The sequence below is a fragment of the Lutjanus erythropterus genome, chromosome 19, assembly GCF_056507025.1.
Source record: "Lutjanus erythropterus isolate fLutEry1 chromosome 19, fLutEry1.hap2, whole genome shotgun sequence".
Classification (NCBI taxonomy): domain Eukaryota; kingdom Metazoa; phylum Chordata; class Actinopteri; order Lutjaniformes; family Lutjanidae; genus Lutjanus; species Lutjanus erythropterus.
In genome coordinates this window covers 32934823-32956137 of record NC_139335.1, presented here as the reverse complement: position 1 = coordinate 32956137, position 21315 = coordinate 32934823, and the positions used below count along the sequence as shown (strand labels likewise).

Sequence of the window (21315 nt, the reverse complement as noted above, 5' to 3'; positions counted from 1 at the left end):
CGGCAACATAGAGGAGAAAGTGAAGGAGAGCGGACAGAGGAGAGACATGGAGGCCTTATGTAGGTGAAGGGGTAAGTGAGTCCTGTCTCTTTAAGAAGACCCACCAACCCCCTCCTCCTCTTCCTCCTCCTCCACCTCCTCCTCCACCCCATCTTTCTGATTGTTTCTTCTCTCTGGTTCAAACCATCTGTCCTCTTTCTCTCTCTCCATCTCTTTCTCTCCCTCTGTCTCTTGTTTTTCTCCCTCATTCTGGTCGTCTCTCGCTCTTTCGCTCACCAAAAAATAAATTGCACACTCACACACACTCACACACACCGACACGCACACACACATCTGGGTACATGCATGCCACACCGGCTCATACATGAGGAGCGATGAGCAGTGAAGGGGAAGAAGGAGAGACCAAGAAATGAAGAGAGAAAGGGAGGAGGAGGGGGTTGGGGCCCAGGGGTCGGGTTTGCATGGTGGATGGGGCCCCTTGCGCATATGTGTATGTGTATGTGTGTGTGTGTGTGTGTGTGTGTGTGTGTGTGTGTGTGTGTGTGTGTGTTAAGAGAATGTGTGCATGTACATGAGAGAGCGCCTCCCTGCAGCCTGGCTCCAGTCATCATCCACAGTCATATCAGCCAATGGGAGACACTGGAAGGTGTGTCAGTGTGTGTGCGCACAATTAAGAGTTTTTAATGAGTGACGTGTGTTTTTGTAGTCAGTGCTGGATTTCAGCAACCCCCTGTTCTTTTATTAATCACTAAAATCTGCTCTTTTGTAGCAGACTGTACAACTCCTTAGTTGTGTGTTTTCTGTTTTCTTGAAGAAATAGTGTGTTTCTGCAGCTGTTGAAACCTTTGCATTAAAAAAAAAAAGAAAAAAATCTGGAAATCAGGAGGAAGAAAAATCTTGCAGAAATAGTAATTTGGTGATAAAAGAAGTTAGATTTTGAATAACTATTTGCAAGATAACATTAATATTACTAAATCTTAGATAGACAGACAGACACCAAAAAAGAAGAATAAACCCACAAATGAACAAATTGAAAACACAGTATAAGAAAACTTTTGACATACTCCATAAATCTTAAAGATAAACCTATATAGAATATGGAAATAAACAATATAGAAAATATATTCAAGAACAATCTACGAAAATATAAAAGATAAATCCACTTTGTAATTTCCTTGTGTCTTTAGCCTCTATGTTAGCTTTTATTTCTGTAATTGGCTGAGTCATCAAATGCATTGTATGTTCAGGAGAGCATGAATACATGACCCCTCCATTAATGACATGACTGTCAGTCTTTTCTATATTGTGCTAATTATGTCAGCATGACTTATGTCAGAATTTGTGGCTTTAACAGTTACTGCACCAGTACACAGTGGTGCTCTGATCACTGACACGTATTCTGACCGAATGTACAAAAGTCTGGTTGAGTTTGATAAGAGTGGAAAAACAATCAGTTTTATCTTAAATTAAACATCAGAGATTAATCTGCTTATATATATATATTTTCACCATTAATTGTTTACAGTCTAAAACATGTAAAAAATATGAATTGTGAAAAATGCTCATTACAATCTCCCAGAGTCCAAAGACTCTTCATTTCCTGTCAGAAGTGACAAAGTAAAGCAGCAAGTCGTCCCAGTTAAGAAGCTGGAACTGCAAATGTTTTACATTTTTGCTTGAAAAGTGACAAATGATTTATCAGTTATCAAAATAGTTGGCAACTACTTTTCTTTCAGTCAACTAACCGATTAATTGACTAATCCTTGTAGCTGATTACCAGGTTAAACCAATAATCTGATCTGAACTTAATCCTCAAAACATTAGTCCAGCACTGATGCAGATATCAGGTAGCATTTATGTGAAAAAGACTCACTGATTCTATCAGGAGGGCACTGTCACTTTCCGTATGATAAGAAAATGAGCTTTTGGGGCTGTGAAAGTTGGTTCAGAAATCTGTTCATGTTTTCCTGATTTTAGATAAAGAATTAATTAAAAAGTTAATCAAATGAAATATTAGGCTGTACAGGCTGATGGTACAAAAACCAAGTGGAAATCCTACAACAGCAACCTCTAGTATATCAGAGGAGGATCATGTCAGACTGATTCTTCATACTTGATAACTCACCAATACATACAAACTCATCAGTGTATAACAAATAACAATAATCAAATTTACCTCTACTTTATCCAGACTGTATACACTGAATCAACAAGGTCCCTATAAATAAATCCTACTGTCACAATAAATAACAGCAGTGAAAAATACTCAAATTCATCAGGTTCCAACATTTGTGGGAGAACTGAGCATATAGAAAAATAACATATAGAACAAAAGGCAATATCCATAATACATTTTAAATATAAAGTCCTCTGGCCTCAAAACCTGCAGCAGGTCACATGAATGAACCTGATAATACAGGTACATGCTTGTAGCTTTAAAAATCATAAAGAAACAGATTGGCTTATATATTTGCTGCTAACAATGGTTGAGCGACCTTCTCTTCTTATGTTTGCATTAAACTACTGTGGATCACAAACATGTATGTTTTGGTGTAGTGCTGCTGTAAACAATGTGCCAAACCAAAGATTATATCCGCAAAAATGTTCACGTTTTTAATTCTACTTCAATTCATTGTCAACCAGTGGGAGTCTCTGGTGCCGAAACAAGAACCTGATCCCTCACTGGCTTCCCAACCACAACTTTAAAATACTTCAAATTGTAGCAAAAGTCAAACTTTTTTTTTTTCTCCTCAAAATACATTCAGTAAGAGTAAATAGTTATTGTGCATGATTGCATTTAAAGAGACAGGGTGTTGGTGAAGAAACAACATGATCCCTCACTGGCTTCCCACCAGTGAACATGTTGGACTTTTTACATTTTTAGAATTGAAAGACAGTCAGATTATGGTTTGTATTGAATTTCAGCTGCAAGTATCTTCATGTGTAGATATCTTTACTCCATAATTGTCACTAGGGCTGCAGCTAACAATTATTTTTTATAGCTGATTAAACTGTTGATTATTATCTCAATTAATCAATTAGTTGTTTGGTCCATACAATATCAGAAAAAGGTGAAAAATGCTGATCAGTGTTTCCAAAACCCAAGATGACGTCCTCAGATGACTTGTTTTGCTCACAAACCACGATATACTGCCAGAGAGGAGTAAAGATACCAGAAAATACTCACATTTAAAAGCTGGAATGAGAGAATTCTGACTTTTTTCCTTTGCTTTTTTGCATAGAATGTATCCAGTCAATGTAATTTTTTGCTGCTCATCGTAGTAATTTAGCAGACCTGTGGGTTGGGGTGAGAAATGAGCAGGGAGGAATCAGCCGAAAGTATGAACCAATTGGATGTCAGTTAGGAGCAGGGAGCAGTTTGATTGGACTGGACCAGTGGAGGGGCAGGATTGTTGGAAAGTCAGTGAGGGTTTCATTGGATGCAGTTTGCACTTCAAAGTCCGGCCATGGCAGCTTTTCAAGAAAATGAAGAAACTGAGATTTAAAGGGAAATAATCTTAATTTTTGTCATTGTGTTTGATATTTAATTACATGGCAGATATTCCAACAAAATAATAAAGTAGTTGTTTATTTCACTCGATGCTGCTCGTCTCTGTCAGGACGTATTTCAGCTAAAAATCAGAACCCTGTATCTCGTGGAATCTGTTCACACAGACAGGACATTAAGAAAAGTGACAAACTGTAGATCAGCAGCTGCACAAACAAAATTCAGATCTTTACATCTGTTAAGAACACTGAGTAGAAACACACAAACAAAGTCAGTGTTTTAGCTGGTGTGAATGTTAAGAGACAAAACGTGGATTTAGAGGAACGAAGGATGAATCATGGTCACATATTCTCCAGCTTTTAAGGGCCCTCGTGTTCTCTCACTCATTCAACAGCATGACTTCAAGTCAAAAACAAAAAAAAAACTAAACAGGTCAAAACCCTGGAGAGAAGTTCTAATTTTTTGTCTCTTTTATTATCAGTTAATTGGCTAAAAAAAAAAACAGTTTTTGAATGTAACAAAAGCAAATTGACCATCATTTCTACCTAAATTAACTTAGCTCCATAACTCCTAAAAACATCATTATTGAAGAGGAAACTATTTTGTTGCCAAAGTAGATTTTACTGTTTTTTAAAAAAAAAGCCGTTTATTCCTGCCTCAACATTTGGGTTCTCTATTCGTTTGGAGGAACGTGGTGTTTATTTCCTACATTTCATGTGAAATAACAGACCTTTCAAAATAAAAGGCACAAAAATACCGTTTTGGTTTTCCATTTATGAAAGTATTCATGTTTTCTGTTATTTACAATTCATAGACTTCTGCCTTTCCAAAATCAAAGTGTTCCTCTCTGTTGATGGAAGGAAAACTGAACTGAAAACAGGCCTGCTGTATAAACTGTCCCACTTTAACATGTTTAATCACACTTTCTGAACTTGTCTTTGGATTTTGCACTAAGTAGTTCAACAAAAGCGTGTAGAAAAAAATATTTTTGCTTTTAGATAAAACTTAACACTCTGCCTGCCTACTGTTTCAAATAATTATTGAATTTATTTTGAATCAATTAAAAAAAAATAGGTTGTCTTAGAGAAGAAAACTGTGAAGAATTAGATTTCTCTCTGATTCAGTTGTCCTCCATTTTCCTTTTTGGCTCTCATTCTTTCTTTTTTAATGACCTTTCACCTTTTTCCTCTCCCTCCCTCCATCCATCCAACCACAACAACACTTCCCGCATGGCTTTGCTGTGTGTGCGTGAATGTGCACGCGCATGTTTGTGTGTGTGTGTGCGTGTGTGCAGGGCGAGGGCATTGCACCTTGGACCCAAATTCTTGACATTTTTTCAGCAGTAATGAGAAAGAAACTGGAGATTAAGGAGCCTATAGAGAATCCGCTGATCTGATTGGACAGGAGGCTTACTGTGCTGGGCTCTGATTGGCTGGGGAGGGGTTCTATAGTTGCTCTTTCGCATATAGAACTTCCTGCCCCGTCCTCTTCCTGGTTTGCCAGCGTGTGTGCGCATGTGAGCAGCTAACTGTCAGCCTTCCAGCAGAGTGTGAGAGAGTGTGTGTGTGTGTGTGTGTGTGTGTGTGTGTGTCCTGCAGTTTCCATCTCTTTATTTTCCTCAATATAAAACGTCCTGATGACATCATGAAAATATAAAATATTAAAACCAAAGAACTAAAAGAATGTTTTTACAGTGTTTGTGCCGTGAAAACATCTCAAAGAAACACGCAGTTTTTACTTTTGCATGTGAAATGCTTCAGGATCTGCAAAATAAAAGAAAACATTTTTAGTCACAAAAAGATTCAGAGCTTAAATTAACCTGCTAACCAGGGACATTATTTAATCTCATTTAACAAAAACAAACATGAGAATGGGTTTGTGTGTGTTCATGTGGTTTTGTAAAGCAAAAAAAAAGTTTGAGTTCGTACTTGATCAAGAAGGTTGGTTTTAGAATTGCAGACACATGGAATCTAGGTTCTTCAACCAAACAAGAGAAAACACATCACAAAAATCTAAATAAATAGATAAATAAACAAAATACATTAAAAGAAAATATAAATACATTTGTGAATGTGAAACTAAACACATTTGCTTCAAGTCACCAAATAGCTCAGAATTTGTCTTCATGCCACAACTCTTAAATGTGGACGTCATGTCTGTGTCATTGACACATGTTCTCTGAGAGTAACATTGTAATTTAATGTCCAATCACAAACCATGAAATGAAACAGATGAAACACTGAAAAACTTTAGAATGAAGTTTAGTTTTACACAACAAATATTAAGAACACTGCTGTGTATTTAAAAAGTAAACTGAACCTTTGTTACTGTAAATCAGAATGTGATTGTAAAGATGTAAAGCAGGGATTTAGCACTGCACTTAAGTTAATGTGAAGTTCAAGTTAAATTAAATGAAGCTCTTTATGTGCCATGTGTGGTTACAGTTACAGTGGAATTCTTGTCCTCAGGCTCCCTCCAATAAGTACCAAATAAAAGAAAACACAACCAACACTTTTATTAGTAATTAATCTGTCCATCATTTTCTCAAGAATTCTTTGGTCCATGAAGTTTTATAAAATGGTGACAAATATTTCCCAAGGCCCAACTTTACATCTTCAAAACTTTTCTTTAAAATGACCCCAAACTATTAATTGATTATCAAAATAGTTGGCAATTAATTTGACTTATCAACTAATCATTGCAGCTGTAATATAAGTGTGTATATTATATGAATAGTCTGTGCACTGCTGTTTGTTATATTTGTGGTTTGTATATGAAATTTAAAATGGCTTTTATTTGACTAATTTGTGGTTACACTTAACTTTTTTTAATGGGAATTGTCAGTTAACAATTCTGACTGTCAAACTAGATATTAGAAATAAGTTTCATTCTCTTTATTTGTTGTTTGACAAAAAGATAAACCAGAGACGTCTAAACAACAGTAACAACAGCAATCACATCACATCCTACTCAAAAACAATAAATGACAGAAAAATGATGTCAGAACATCTATAATATAAAAAGAATAAGATAGAATACAGATATGTTGTGTTGTACACTGTAAAAAATAAAGGAATAGTGTGAAATCAGTTCATCTTTTCTCATTTATAGAATGCAAGTTAATGAGAAAAGATTAATATACAATTTAATGATTCAAGTTAATTAAACGTAACATTTGTAGTATTTCCTCTGAGAATTTCTAAACATCTTGACTAAACACTCGATGTCTTTTGACATGAAATGACGAGTTGTATGAATGTTCAACCAATCAACTCATGAATGTAATGAATGTATTATAAAACCTTCATGATGAGATCTTGCAGTCTTTATTTGACTAGAAAAGTGTTTTGAATCATCACAAAATAAGCTGAACTTTTCTTTTCAAATTCAGTCAACTTAAAATTTTAAGGCAGCTCAGGCACTAGTTAAACAAGTTCAACACAGAGTTTATTTTTAAATAATGGAAGTAATGGCTTCAGTATAAAAAACCATTATTTCATCTTGAGTAAAGGTCATATTCATTGGAAAATTATGAGTTTGATAAACTAAAAGAGGAAAATTGTAAGTTAGTAGAACTTCTAAACTCACCACTCACTATTTATTACAATTAATTAAGTGTGTAGTTTTGCAGTGTCTGGACAGGTAAGAACGGGGAGGACAGGAGAGACTGACATTTACCCCCTTGTTGTGGCTCAAGCTGCAAAAATGCTAGCGCCTAAAACTCCCATGATGCAGCTCAATAGCGTCTTTTGTTAGACCCCCCTCTCGCCTATCAAAGGTCCACATTATCAGACTCCACCCCATGTTGTAACAGAGTCTTCTTGTTAAAAATATCAATAGAAGAGTGAGGAGGACATGTCCCCACATCACCAAGAAAGTCTTCATATCCTACAAATGTAAAAAAAAAAAAGAAAGAAAAAAAGTCACATGGCCACAACATTACTAACAAGCCTGTCCATTCAGGAAGTGTTAGTCTGTGAACTGAAGTATATTTTGTTGCTTTTGAGGCTTGAAAATCCATTTTGAGTGACTTCAATGATTACAGGACACATAAAGACATCTATTCATTTTTATTGAACATATTTTTGTCTGGTTCACGTGTCTCCTGCCTGATGGCTACAACGCCTCCAAATGACTGCTTTGTTTACTCACTGCAGGACGGTGTGTGTTCAAAATGACAACAAAATCATTTACTCAACACTGTTAACACAGTGAATATTCTCTCTATGAACCAAAATGAGTTGCTTCTATTGTAGTTTAACATCAAACACACTTTTGACTGTTTGCTCATCGCATTGTGCTCCGCCTCAACTTGGTGATCTGACAGAGACAACACGTCCTGTAAGGACATCCATCCCAAAAGGGACGTCCAGTGACTGACACACACATGGAACATGTTGATCAAAGATCAGGAGGTGATGTCAGTGTGTGCTTCGGTGTGTGAGGATGGATCAGTGGGATAAGTTTTAGTTTGAAAAGGTGAGGATGGGAACAGCTGACTGGGTGGAGTAGAGGGACGTGTTGATGATTTTACTGTTGTATTTCCATAAAGCTGGGGAACTCAAAGGATTCCTTCTGTCCACTTGTTGAAGTGTTTTTCAAACCACAAATTGTTCCCATTGTGTGTATGTAGGAGCAGGCTTAGGCAGTAACAGATTACATGTAACAGGATTACTATTACTATATTTTCAATCATTTTTTCTATTAAAAAATGAAAAAGAAAAAAAATTTTTGGATTCTTTACTCCAGTCTGATAGTAAACTGAATATTTTTGAGTTGTGGCCAAAACAAGACATTTGAGAACGTCATCTTGGACTTAAATCAACATTTTTCACCATTTTCTCACATTTCATGAACCAAACAACTAATCGATTAATTGAGAAATGAATCGACTGATGAAAGAAATGGTTAGTTGCAGCCCACTGGCACAATGCTAGGCTCAACAGTTCTGACATATTTTATATTGAGGTAATCCAAAAGTAACAGCAAGTCAAAAAGTTACAGTACTTTAATATTGTCATGCTTGGATTACCTTACTGAGTACGCTTTTAATCAGGTACTTTCTAACTTTAACAGAATACATTTTTGAAGTGACCCTCCCAACCCTGTGTAACTGTAAAGAAAAACTGATTTTGCCCAGGCTTTATTTCCCACAGATTGTGTCTTCACTCAAACAAATGAAACATTCATTCTCCCCTCCTGTAAATCTGAAGCTGATGAACCCTGTGCTCACACACACTCTGAGCCGTGGAGACACGCTGGAGACGAGGCGCAGACAGACGGACAGTCATGGTGAAACCATGTCGGTGCAGACAGACTCAGTCAGTGAGTCATCTGAAAACACAGGCCTTCATGCTGGAGCCCAAAACGCCACACGTCCATTTTGGACTAAAAAACACATCATTCTGTGTCTAAATATAGAGTGTCCAGTCTGTCACAGCATTTTGTTACCTACCATCACATTACATCACATTATTTCTGTCCAAGGACGCTAACAGTTTATTCACCCGCTCAGGGTTGGAAGTGTTACTTTCAAAAGATGCAGATGTATGCTGTTTGGATCTATTTTTCAGGTTTCCTGAAATGATTATTTTTATTATCGATTTATCTGTCAACCATTTTGCGATTAATCGATTATCAGAATAGATGCAGATTAATTTAATAGCTGATTAATAATGGATTGAGCTCAAAGTGTTTTATGTTTGTTGTTAGCTTTATTAGTTTATCCAGCTGTTCCTTCCTTTGTTGTGCACAGTTTATTGATTGATTGATTGATTGATTGATTGATTGATTGATTGATTGATTGATTGATTGATTGATTTACAGACTAAAAAATGTTGAAATTTCCACCCAGTTGTAATCCCAGTTTTTACTAAATGTATCTGTAATCTGATTCCATCTTTTTATCTGTAACTGTAATGGAATACACTTACCTTTTTTGTATCCCGATTACATAATCCCATCACATGTAGTCATGCTGTGTGTTTGTACAGTGTAGTATAGAATTTGTGGCTTCATTCAGAACGTAGTTTCAGTCTCTTAAATCAAAGAGTCATCATTAAGGTGTAGATTAAAACACAACAGTTAAAGGGGAGGTGGATCAGTCTTAAAGGCACAAGCGCATGATGTAGTCCAGAATGCACTGCAGCAAGACATGTAAAGCACATGTAATGTAAATGAGAGGCATTTTTGTGCACAACGTTTGAGTCAAAGACAAATTTCCCTACTGGGACAATAAAGTATATCGTATTGTATCATAAATGCTGCAGTAGACATGGATGAAGCCGGGATAATGGCCGTAATTACTTTTTTTCTGGGTAATTTTGAAATGGTGTGTGTGTGTGTGTGTGAGGGTGTGCATGTGTGAATCTACAGCTCATTGTTGTGAGGCTCTGTGTGTCATCTAAAATGCCTAAACAATAGGGAAATGGCTAAATGCCGTCTTCCTCCTGCATTGGTTGGAAAACAACAGCGTGCTTCCTTGTCTGATGGGACAGACGGGGTGGTGACCTCTGTTTAGGCCCCGCCTGCTCTCTGTGATCACTGACAGTCTGTACAGTCCAGCAGTGCAGAGTATTAAACACAGCCATGTTGTTCTGTTATTTGTCTGCTGCCCATAAATGCTGCAGTGCCTGTTACTCCTGTGTTAAAATGTCATCAGCTCCTCTATTTTATGATAATGTTGTGTTCTGGTTAAAGTGATTTTTTTGATCAGAGCAGCTGAGACTGAGATGTATGGGTCAAGCTGTGAAAATGCTTGATCCTACAGTTCCCATGATGCAACTCAACAGTATCTTTTGTTAGACCCTGTAGTAAAGGTCTGTCAAACTCCACCTTGTTGTAACATGAGCTTTTTGTTCAAAACGTAGAAATCTGAAGCCCAAGCTGAAGTCTGTCTCTTTCACGCTACAGAAAGCTCCGCCGCAGATATGATCTCATTATCACAGCTTCACACAACATCCAATCATTGTCGTTTTTATTTTTGTTTTGTCTTTTTATTCTGTTGTATCTCATTTTTATGTCGTTTTTATTTCATGCTACCCTTGGCTTATTCTGTCTCGTGATCAGCTTGTTAGTAATTTGTGCAGCACTAACGTGTGAAAGGTGTAGAGCTGCAACGCTAGATCGATGATTCAATTCATTGCCAAATATTGTGATAATTGATTAATCGATTTGATCAATTTTTTTACGAAAAGAAAGTTCCAAATTCTCTGTTTTCAGCTTCTTGCATATGAATATTTTCTGGTTTCTTTACTCCTCTCTGACAGTAAACTGAATATTTTTGGGTTGTGGACAAAAGACATTTTTCACCATTTTCTGACATTTCATGAAACACTGTTTGATGTTTTCTGGACTGATCATTACGGGAAAGATTTGAAAAATCAATTACATTAAGTTACATTAAGTTATATTACTTTAATGTTATGATACTTGGAATATGTTACTGACTACATTATTTAACAGGTAATTAGTAACTGTATCTGAATATATTTTTAAAGTATAGCCCTGTGTATAAGACATTACAGAATTAATTAGAGGACTGAATGAAACGTCTCCACTTGTGCTGCTGTTACAGTAGCTTAGCATTTTAGCTGAATACCAAACAACTGTGTAGCTTTAAGCTTAATGGTAGTTTAGCAGTTAGCAGCGGCTGCTGTTCTGTTACGTAGCCTCAGTCTAAAGTCTTGATGATGCAGCAATTTCATGTTTTCAGTGAAACAGAAGAGGCAGGGGAGACGTTTGAATGTTGAATTGATGGGTGGATGTCATGATATCACTGGTTGAAACTGGTTGGTTCAAACCTACATATGTTTTATGGATTTCCATATAAGAATACAAAGACATATTTTTTTTCTATCTTCTTTTGCCATATATTGATAAATGTGTGCACAGTATCCAGGGATGTGATCTAAAAGAGTCCAAAAGGTGTTTTTCATGTACAATAAATTGTTTCATTTCAGTCAATTATTGATCATTTTAATTACCTATTATCAATAAATACCAGGAGGAAAAAGAGGTTGAATTTAACCACTTGATTTTGAATTTAACTAAGTTACTTTGAGTTTAACCACGTTGTTTATTAAGGCACTTAAGTAATAGATTTTTTTTTTCCCCTTTTTGTCCTTTTTTTCATTAACAGTTTTCTGCTCTCATTTTCTCAGTCCACACATCAACATGTGGATGGTGCAACTGAACGACACATCTGTTAGATGACTGGCTGTTTACTTGTAGTACGCTCCAGTGTCAAGGCATATTGTAGGCTCTTTATGAGTGTATTGGCGCTTTGCATCTAAGTGAAACTTTTGAACATTTTCTTTAACTATTTTCTTATTGCTTTTATAGTGTCTATTGCTGATGTACTGTACATCAATATTATTTTATTGTTCAGGGTTAATTTCTCATTCTATCTTGACTTTAACGGACAGTTCACCCCAAATCAAAAACAGATATTTTCCCCTGGCCTGTAGTGCTATTTATCCATCTAGTCTAGTTTTGGTGTGAGCTGCAGAGTTTTGGAGATATCAGCTGTAGAGATGTCTGCCTTCTCTCCAGTATAATGGAACTAAATGGTGCTCAGCTTGTGGTGCTCGAAGGACCGACAGCAATGTCTCTTTCCAGAAATCATGACTCGGTTACTCAAGATAATCCACAGACCTTGCTGAGCAGTTCCATGTAGGAACTATTTTCTCTGCAGTAGAATCTACTGCAGCTACTTAAGAATTCTTTGTATACATACACATATATGTATATATATATATATATATATATACATACATACGTGTGTGTTTGTGCTTTGAGCACCACAGGACTAGTGCCATTTAGTTCCATGATACTGGAGAGAAGGCAGACATCTCTACAGCTGATGTCTGCAACTCAAACCAAAACTCTCTAGATGAAAAAAGGGGAAAAAATATGTATTTTTGATTTAGGGTAAACTGTCCCCTTCAGATGAGAAGTTTGCACCCTGCCCTCTTTTGGAAAGTTTTAAAAATTGTCCCTAATGGCCATCCTTACTCCACCATCAGAGAGGTGTGAGAGGCCTGAGAGTGGACGCAGTCATTGTAGCTGGTTGTAGTAGGTGTTAGATGTGAGCAGCCATATTGTGTGTACAGATGTAGCTCAGTTGTTTTAATAGCTTTAATTAATGACAGGCTGAAGAACAAAACATCGGCCTCGTCACTGTTCAGGTCTCTGTTTGCTTCCTCTCAACTTTCCTCCCATGATCCACTCTTCTCCCTCCTTCTCTTTCCGACCCGGAGATTCTCTCAAAGAGTTAAAATGGAGGCTATGGCTGCTGGTCACATGTCACATGACACACAGGCATGTGCTACGGCTGCGCATATACACACACACACACACACACACACACATACACACACACACACACACACGGCGCACACATGCAGACATATATGAGCTGCGGCGGGAGGAGGAAGCCGAGAGGGAGAGAGAGAGATGGAGGAGTCCCCTCCCCCAGCCTCCAGCCTCCCTCCCACACACACACACACACTCCTTCCCTCCCTCCCCCTCCTCTCTCTGTCCTCCCCTCCCCCCTCGCCAAAGTGGGTGTGTGCAAGCCGGGGGTGTGCCATATCACATCCACTGCACTGGCTCACGTGGTCTTGAGGTATGCGTGTGTGTGTGGAGGGAGGTGTCGCAGTAGTTGTACATTGTGATGTTGGGTGGGAGCCTTCGAGAAAATACTGTGTGTGTGTGTGTGTGTGTGTGTGTGTGTGACAGTTTGATGGGCTCACTTAGATGAAAATGAAAGGAGCAGCTCTAACAGCAGGATTCATTCTTCTGGGAGGGGAAGAAACAAACACCACCTCCTCTGAGAAGATGACTGATGTATTTTTCAGCTCTGACTGAGACGACGACAGCACGTTCACTGACTGAACCCTCTGTATTTTAGCAGGATTGAATATTAAAGCTTAAAAACTGACTTTCAGCCCGATGCGTTCAGACAAGCTGAGATTTGAGCCAACAGATTTCCCAGTGTATGTGATCTTGTGAGTGTTGGTACTGAGCTGGCAGAGTCTGAAAGCGAGCGCAGCACCAGTCGATATAATGGCCCAATTTTGTAGAAGAAAGGTGAAAGCCGCCCTCAGTTTAGATGCTGCCGCCTCCGCTCCTCCTCTCATCGTCTCCAAGCCACTCGCTGCTCAAAATAGCATTTCCTGTCTCAGGTTTTAAATGTCATTGATGATGAAAAATTCACTCGTGTGCAATTGTTTTCTTGACTTTTTTTTAGTCTTTGCTCTTGTTTGAATGGAAAGATCAGAGATTTTTGTCACCTTGAAATGTTTTACAACAGCTGCTCAGGGCCACGCGACCACAGAGGGGCCCCAGAACAAACACATTCTTAATGTGAAGTTCTCATTTCTGTCAATGTATTTGTTAATGAAGAGAGGCTCAATGTAAATTCATTTTCTTTTACTTATTAAACTTAATTGTAATTGTTTTTTCAAAGTTGAGTTCAGAATTGGGATTTTTGAACAACTTTTTAGTTTTGTTACTTTTTTAGTACACCACACTTGTAATGTCGCAATTGTTTGTCTCACAATGTCAGAGTATTCAGCCTTACAGATACTGTGTCAATGGTTAAGTTTTTACATGATTAATAACAAAAAAACCAAACTTGTTCCATACACATTTCAGTCTGCATTCAGTTGTTAGATAATTGCTGCACAAAGTATGTTTTTGCATGAAATGTGACAGAAAGACAAGTATTTTAAATTCAATAAACTTTAAAGTTAACATGTATTTTGATAATTGATAATAGGAACCTTTTAAATCATTTTTTAAGAGAAAATGTCCATATTTGAGCTTTCTAAATGTTAATATTTTCTGGTTTCTTTACTCCTCTCTGACAAAAAACGAAATGTTTTTGAGTTGGAGACAAAACAAGACATTTGAGGACGTCATCTTAGGCTTTTGGAAATGATGAACAACATTTTTCACAATTTTCTGGACCAAACAACTAATTGATCAATAGAGAAAATGGTTGACAAATCAGTTGGCAATGAAAATAATGGTTAGTTGCAGCCCTGTCATCCACCATCAAAAATAGTGTAGTGCAGAGGTGAAGGTATCTCTGTGTTCCCTTCATGTTCACAAATGAGCAGGATTTAGTTTCCTAGTTCAGGAGCCAATCACAGCCCAGTTTCCCTCTCACATATATGTGGGAATGTCTAGTGCACATACACTCAGAAAAAGAAAAAAAAAAAAAAGTGCATATTCTTTGAGAGTGGATTTAGAAGTAGATCTAAGTTAAGGAATTTGTTTAAGACTGAGAACCTTGTTGTGGGGGGGAAAAAAACACGTCAGACACAAATGTATTTTTATGTGTCTTCAGATATGTAGGAATAGATCTTTTATTTTACACAAAGTAGCAACATAACATAGGAAAAAATGGCCCAAAAAACAAAAAAGCAAACTGCGATCTTTGCAGGCACCTGTGCACCAAGCAGAAAAAATAAGCTTATTCTATTTTATTATAAGTTTATTCTAACAGAAAAATGAAGCCATGAATCTGATCTAAAAGGAGTTTACAGGAGGTAAACAAGTCCTACTGTAACTGCAGTGTGAAACAAAACTACAAAAAAAGATCAGCTGAGATTTTCTTAAAAAAAAAAAAATAATAATAATAATAAAAAACTCTGTCCACTGAGGAAAACGGGTTAAAAGCTCTGGAAAAAAAAAAAAAAAACAGTAAGTAAGCAGGCCTTGAGTTAAGATTGTTGTCAGGCACGAGACTGTTGTGTGGCTGTGCACAGTGACACTGGGGAGGTGGCCCCTCAAAATCTGCTGAGGGCCCCAAAAAGGTTTGGAACAGTCCTCTATGGTACGACTTCAGCAATGTGTAGATGTAAAGACAGGCATTTTTTTTTTCTACTCAACTGTTATTTCTATTTTTAAGACAATAGAATGGAAACACTGCTGTGTCTTTCTGTTGCTCACATTAGTATTATTGTTATTTTCTTCTTTGCTTTTTACTTTTTGCACTTTTATTTTTTTCTTGTTTTATTTTTCTTTTTTCTCCTTTACTTTTAATGACGCATCACTTCCTTGGTGTTTGACCAATAGACTTGCACCTTGTCAGGGAACAACCCTCCAGTCCAGCTCATTAGTGTAACACAGTCCTCCTGACTGACCCTGATGAAGACCTGCATTGGTCGATATGCACTGGTCATCTTTAACTCTTTTTGCCATGTAAAATAAGGGCATTTTAATTTTGTACAAACCTTACAGTGTGCCGTGGAGTGTTTTTGAAGGAGACTTGCACCTTTTATTTTATGTATTTATTTATTTATTGTACTGAGACTGTTTCACCCATGCACTGAGTTCTTCACTAAAAGAAAAACTAGAATGTTAAACTCTGACACAATACTTGAATTTAAAAAAAAAAAAGAATCTTGATATGTCTTAACCATGCTAAAAGTAGAAAAAGTCCTGGGCTCATAAAAGTTGTTTTCTTTTTAGTGATACAGAAAAAGTCATTGAACACTGGATTGACTGGATTTTTTTGCCACTAAATTGCAGCAGAGTTACAATTTAAGATTATTTTAATTGTTGCTTTTTTTCTTTTACTTTTTAAAAACTTTTTCTTGAAAAATTACTTAAACTGATTCATTGTCAAAATAGTTAGTGATTAATTTAATAATTGATTCATAATCAATGCAGCTCTCAACTTAAATGATGTACTGAATGAGCACTTGGATCATTTTTAATAGCTTCCTTACTTTCAGCACTATAATTAACTGATAATGTATTGTTTTCGACATGTGAAATCTAAACAGTATCAATATTTCTGAGGACCCTACACTGTGCTAACAGCAGCAGTGGTAGCAGTAGTTGTAGTATTTAGATGAATAGTCTTTGTTCACTGGCCTGCTCAGGTACATGAACAGACCAGAACTTTCCTCTGGGTTGCAAATTGTAAGCCTTAATTGTTTGTACATTCAGTCAGCTAATTATTCAAAAACAAACAAAAATTTTGCTTACACCAAAGAATACCAAATGTGTTTTTTTTCACCTTCAATCAAAGCTTTATCTCCACAGAAACATGTTGCACATTCTCTGACAGCATTACAGCATACGAAACATATAAAGATGTACAGATATTAAACATGACAGAGCTCACTCATAAAAATAATTTGCTATATTTCAGATCTTTATTTGACAGTAAGTTGATTACATTTTACTTGATCAATCAGATTCTGAATGATGATTGTTATCATCCCTGCTTTCCTCAGAATGTAAAACTTTGATTTCATTATTAATTTCCCCCAGACTGAGTGTTTGTTCAGTCAGACTGCAGTGAGTAGGTTTTCTGAAGTCACAGCAGCAGAGCAGAGAGGAGCACAGTGACTCAGTCGGCCCTCTGCTGTTCAAAGCAGCAAACCAGGGAATGAAATCCAAGGAGGCTGGGTTAGTGCGTGTGTGTGTGTGTGTGTGTGTGTGTGTGTGTGTGTGTGTGTGTGTGGGTATTAGTGTGTATGCGGTGTGTAGTGGAGACGGGCCCCTTTCCTTGCTGCTTTCCTATTGGCTGCTGCTGGTCCCGCCCTGTTCCTTGCCGATTCAAAACAAAGTCCAGGCTGACGTCACACACACACACACACACAGGCTCTCATTTAGACAAAGCAGGAACTCCCTCCTTCCCTCTCGTCTTCCTCCTTCTCCCCCATTTTGTTTTTTAAGAGGGGCGCACGGAGGCCGGGCCCCTGTCCGCTTTCCATTCAGTCAGTCCAGGAACTACACCCTCTGAAAACCAGAATGAAAAAAACATGCAATTTATTGTTTAGACACAAGCAGATTATCTTGTCTATGAAGGAATGACATTGACTGTGGTGTTATTAAGGAGTGAATAATCTGAAAGATCAATTAAGATAATAACATTTTAGAGCTAATTAACAATCTTCAACCAACAGGAAAGAATTTAATATAAGTGAATTAGACTGTGGGTATATCTTATGATTGCAAATTAATCAGTTAAATAGAGATCATTTATTTGTCAATATTTATACAGTTTGCACTGTGGTGAATCTGCCTATAAAATGAGGAGGATAAGTAAAGTTCTTCTCTGACAGTCACATAAACATCATCATCAAACAGTTTCACTAAGATATGGGCTTCATACTGCAGAAAAGCAGTCCGTAGGCCAGTTGCTCACCTCTACATGCAGAGGCTGAAAATACAGGATGTTTAATTAAATCTAACACATCACCAAATTTCTCATTACAAAGTGCAAAAATATTACTTTCTGCACACCTGCAGAAATCAGAGTACAAACCTCCTTGATTTGTTGCCTGACTATTCCAGCTCTGCTCTCTTCACAGGGGGTAAAGTCAGCTGATATGTTAAAAATAAATTGTTTTTACCTTTTCTCTTACTTTCCTGCAGCATCTTAAACATCAAAAAGATGAATGAGTTTCTGAGACTCTCTCTAGCTTTTAAACTAATTTAACAGATACATTATGCTGTAAAAATTAAAATACTCATTTAGGAAAAAATATATCAATTAAAATTAATACATCAAAAATGTGTACAATTAAATTGTTTCTAAGTTTCTGCTTCTCTCTTTGAAGGTCTTAGAGTACTGTTTTGTTTTTGTTTTTTGTTTTTTTGTTAGGCTTTTCCTACAAATTTGTCTGTGTCAAAAGATTTTAAATGAAATTAATGAATATTGAAGAATCATTTTCACCTTTACATGCTGTTAATAAATGCTCTAAAATTATGATGGTGTTACATATTTGTTAACTAAAGCAAATTGATCAATTACAACAAACTTATCATTCACATTTGAACAGGTCAGTTAAAGTAATAGTAGCTGAAAAAAATGAATAGAAAATTGTTCTCACACTTCCCTGAAGTCTTCTAAACATGGCAGCATTTGTGGACTTTTCTGCCTTCACTGATTGGCTCAGGGTGTCTTATTACTGTTTTATGACAGTAAGGAAATCACTCACCACACCACACTTACTAATTTATTGTAAAAAATTGTTTTAAGTGGATTTTAAATAATTTGTTCCTAACTGTGAGGGGGCTTAAAATGTCTTGTAATGACAGTGTAATTCTCTTAAAGCTGCACAAAGATTCACTGGACTGTTTAAATTATATTTCAAGTTATACTTAATATTTATCTATGTTTTAAACCTTAACTGTGAGACATATATATATAGTGTTAGTATTTTAATTGTCGTGATACAGTTCCAGAAAAAATGTCTTCACTTTGTTTAAAGTTTCCAATGTAAGACAGGGAAAGAAAAAATCTCTTCTCAATATTAAAGAGAAAAGGCCAAATGTAAATAATAATAATAATAATAATAGGATGTTATTTGCCAAATATTGATGGGTGTCAAACTTTCTGCTCTCAGGACTGTAATATTATTCAAGAAACTAAGCTATTTTCTTTTACTAAATTGTGTCCATCACAGTGTCAGAATATGTTTTAAGAAACAATCTTACTGATTTTAGATGGTTTCTATTCTTGCAGCAGGGTTTGGTCTGTCCGAAGGACTGTTTGACCTTAAGGCCAGATAGTTTTCACCTCATTATTTTCATTAATCAAGTAGTTTGGATTTATTTCAAGGACAAACGCTTTTAAATTTCCAGCATCACCCCTTACTCATCTTCAAGTAATTTATTCCTAAACGTTCTCTCTTTTTTTAAGCACACTAAATGATAAGCTACACTCTGCCACTGTTATTAAGTTATTAAAATGTAGCCTAATCTGCACGGCTCTGTCTAATTAGCCAGTTAAAGCAGTTTTACTACAGCCGCCATGCTGCAGTCATTTTCTGCTCTTAGTTGGTTTGGGTTTATATCGTCTGTATCACAGCTCAGAAGGTTAAGAAAGGTCTTTGGAAACATTTCTTCGATGCAAATACAGATAATTAACCTTCAATTTTGACTTGAAAACGTGGCTCTGCGTTGTTTTAATCTCTTTTTAACCGACAGCCGTTTCAGTTTTCTGCCAGCTCAGTCGGTTGAGCCTGGAAACAAATTGGAAACAAATGTAGCCTCCTCAAGCAGCTTCGGCTTCAATTCAACAGTTCGTTGATTTCAATGTTAAAACCGAGCTGTCATATAGAAGTCGGTTTTTCCTCATTTATTCCTCAACCTTTACCTGTCTGCTTCTGAGAGCGCCGCGAGGAGGAAGCGCTGCTCCAGTTGCTAAAAGCGCGAGGACAGCCGGACACTTTCCTCTCAAACCAGGAAAAGAAACCTTTTTTCTCTCCCTCCTCGCTGCCATACTACAACACACAGAAACCCCCATGCTGTATTTCAGGCGTAAGCATTCATGGCACACATTCTATAGTATAACCCCCTCCTCCTTTTTTCTCTTCCCCTCTCCCTCGCAGAGGGCTGTGCCGCCGGCCCCGCCCACCCCTCGCGCCGCTGTAGTAGTTTGAACGCACTTTGTGAATGGAGGGACGCGCTCGTGCTCCTACACACGCAGCGCGCGGAGAGAAGAGGAGAAAGGGAAGGAATGTACGGGAGCTGATAATTAAAGATAATTAATAAAGTGATGATATAAGGGTGTTACAAGGATCATATTTGAAATGTTTCTGGGCTTTGCGATTGAAAACGGAGCGTGTGTCTGTGCGCGCGGGCACGGAGGGGGGTGTGTCCCTGCGTGGTGAGCACAGTAGTCTACAGCTGCGACTTTCATATTATATCAGCTATTGTGCAGCCTGTAACTACAATTATGCATAACTATCTATACATTTATCCATCTATCCCTGTGCCCCGCTGCCAAACAGTTATGGCGGGCAGCGGTGAGATGAAACAGATGGCTGGGCTTTATTGTGCATCAGCATTATTGTGCTGTTGCAGTGACTGAGACGACCCACAGACCAACACACCGCCTGCATGCTCCCATGTTCCTATAATGGCGCATGTGGTGTGCTCGCCCTCCTCCTCCTATGTGCTCTGTATGTGCTCTGTTCTGGTGAATTCTCCGCTGTCATGTGACTGCACACTCATTGTAGTAAATGGGCGTTGGTCAAGATGGCCGCCTACTTACGCTCACATGTATGTGTGTGTGTGTGTGTGTGTGTGTGTGTGTGTGAGTGAGTGAGGCAGGGGGGGAGAAACAGAGATGGCGTTTTACTGCTTTGCCACATTGTGGCATATGCGGGTAACAGTCTGCATACATGTGGCACAAACGGCGGATAAGCAGTCAACAATCCTCAAACCGTCGGAAAACCTATTATTGAAGCGGTCTCTCTTCCTCTGGCTCTCGGGTAGAGTTTTATCAGTAGCGGGCAGTTTGTTTCAGTCACTTTTAAGGAAAATATGAATGAGGGCGACGGGCAGCCCATTTTAGACTAAAATGCCGTGTAAAGTAATTAACGGCCTCAGTCAGTGGCCTGTACCAACACTCGTCATTCACCCTCGTTTCATCACTTGCATGCCTTTAATTGTTGTCGCGAGAGGCTCCTTGATTCTCTCTTGGCATTACGCTCAGCCACATTTCCTCTCTACGCTTTGTCTGCGCCTTGAAATCAAATCTTAGCAACTGTAACCATCTTAGAAAATTAAGGCTCATGTTATGACAAAACACAGTGCCACCATAACTTAGCCTAAACCTTTATTTAATGTTGGCTGTAGAGGACAACTAGTTTAAAAAAGTCAGCAGCACTAAGCCTGTGAGTCGCGAGGCCATATTTCACAGACTTGACCGCAAGTTTCGTTCATAAATGGCAACCATGTAGAGTCATGGCACTGTCTTCGTGTGGGCCTGCTGTTCCCCCGCCCTGCCGTAACATGAAATGGCTATAGGCTTCACAAAATGGCGAGTA

The 21315-nt window shown here is 37.7% G+C and overlaps 1 protein-coding gene and 1 long non-coding RNA gene across 2 annotated transcripts in view; one reads left to right on the top strand and one right to left on the bottom strand.

Moving 5' to 3' along the window:
* Positions 1-21315, top strand: part of igf2bp1 (insulin-like growth factor 2 mRNA binding protein 1) — an 83506-nt gene that overhangs the window by 23072 nt on the left and 39119 nt on the right. The gene's annotated exons all lie outside the window — the stretch shown is intronic.
* Positions 16662-19936, bottom strand: LOC146310299 (uncharacterized). Its single transcript, XR_014772403.1, has 2 exons — positions 19638-19936; positions 16662-17272 (listed from the first exon to the last, which is right to left on the bottom strand). It is a non-coding gene; the product is annotated as an uncharacterized LOC146310299 (long non-coding RNA).